This window comes from Malurus melanocephalus, unplaced genomic scaffold (genome assembly GCF_030028575.1).
Source record: "Malurus melanocephalus ecotype Western Australia unplaced genomic scaffold, MMel_1.1 scaffold_85, whole genome shotgun sequence".
In the NCBI taxonomy this organism is placed as follows: domain Eukaryota; kingdom Metazoa; phylum Chordata; class Aves; order Passeriformes; family Maluridae; genus Malurus; species Malurus melanocephalus.
In genome coordinates, this window is record NW_026623317.1 from 365,784 (window position 1) to 367,208 (window position 1,425).

Consider the following 1,425-nt stretch of genomic DNA (forward strand, 5'->3'; position numbering starts at 1 on the left):
TACAGGCAGATTTTATTGGAAGCATTAGGATATCTTATGCTTGTGCCAGATCTTCAGGATCTTTAGAAAACTATTTTAATTATGTAAGTTTTTAAAAATGTTTATTCTGAATTTTATAAGGAGTTTTTCCACTGAGTCTTGCTTTTCAGCAGTTTGTTGGAGTTTTTTTGGTCTGGTTTTCAAAATAGTTTTTGACAGTTTGGATGCTGAATGCTCCTGAGTATTCACAGACATCAGGGTAAATTCCTGTATCTCTGCTGTACACTTTGAAGCTCAGTTGCARCCGGAGAGACAGAATGAATGCCTGGTCCAGGCAGGGTGCACGACTCTCTGTGGAATAATACCACRTGTGGGAATTATTGTGATTCATCGTGGTGCTGGATGGCAATAAAAGGCATCACAGTGCCTCTCTCCACAGACCTSCAGCTGTGTGGGATCCCATTAACATCCTCAGGATGAAAGATCTGAGTAGTCTGTGCAAAGAGCTCGAGTGCAAAGAGAAGGATCTACCCCTGCTCGAGCTGAGGGAGGCAGCAAGGACTGCCACTAAGGCAGGTGCTTTTATCTCTGAACTTAAAAATAAGGGAAGGTGCAGATGAAAGATCAGGACAGCCAGCGTGGCAAAAGGCGCTGCAAAAGATGCTGTGAATAAAAAGGGAAGGGGAAAAAAAATTCCTCCCATGAGTATGTCAGCTCTGCCTGCAGGTAGCTGCATGTCTCATCTGAATCTGCAGGTTTTCTCCTCAGAACTCTGGCACCCACAGACTTTCCTAAGGCATTCTGCCTTAATCAGAGCAGGAGGAAAAAAAAAATCTGAGATCAGTATCACTACTTATTAAACTCTGCAAGAGGAGAAAAATATAATACAACCAATTCATTTAAAAGAAAAATATAAAGTGGAGCACRCATTAAACACACCATCTGTCCACAAATTAGGAAGAAAAAAAGTTTWATTGCTGAAAGCAGGCACTTTTTTGGTTTTGTCCAAAACATTATTACCAAGAAATAAAAACATAGAGATGCATATTTCAGTTGATCAAAATGTTTGGGAAATAAACATCTGTTCTGCTGAACTCTTTGAGGCAAAAATATATATTTTTTTTTTGTTTGTTTTGAAAAGAATCCTAATTTTGCTTTGACATGCACATTCAAGTGAAATATTCTAATTATCAGTTGAAATTATGCTTTCTCAGAAATTGCATTTCTATTTTTAATTCATTTCCATGATGTTTGAAAATGAAATAAGGAAAGCTGTCCCTAGACAAAATGAAATATCTTGTTAGAATAAAAGATTTTTTAAAAAGTAATTTAAAACTTCGTGACAAAAAAAAGGAGAAATTATTCAAAATTTCATGTTACCCTAGTTACATATCTGATTGATTATTGATAGTTATTGCCCATGCTATAACACACCTCCTTCCTCTT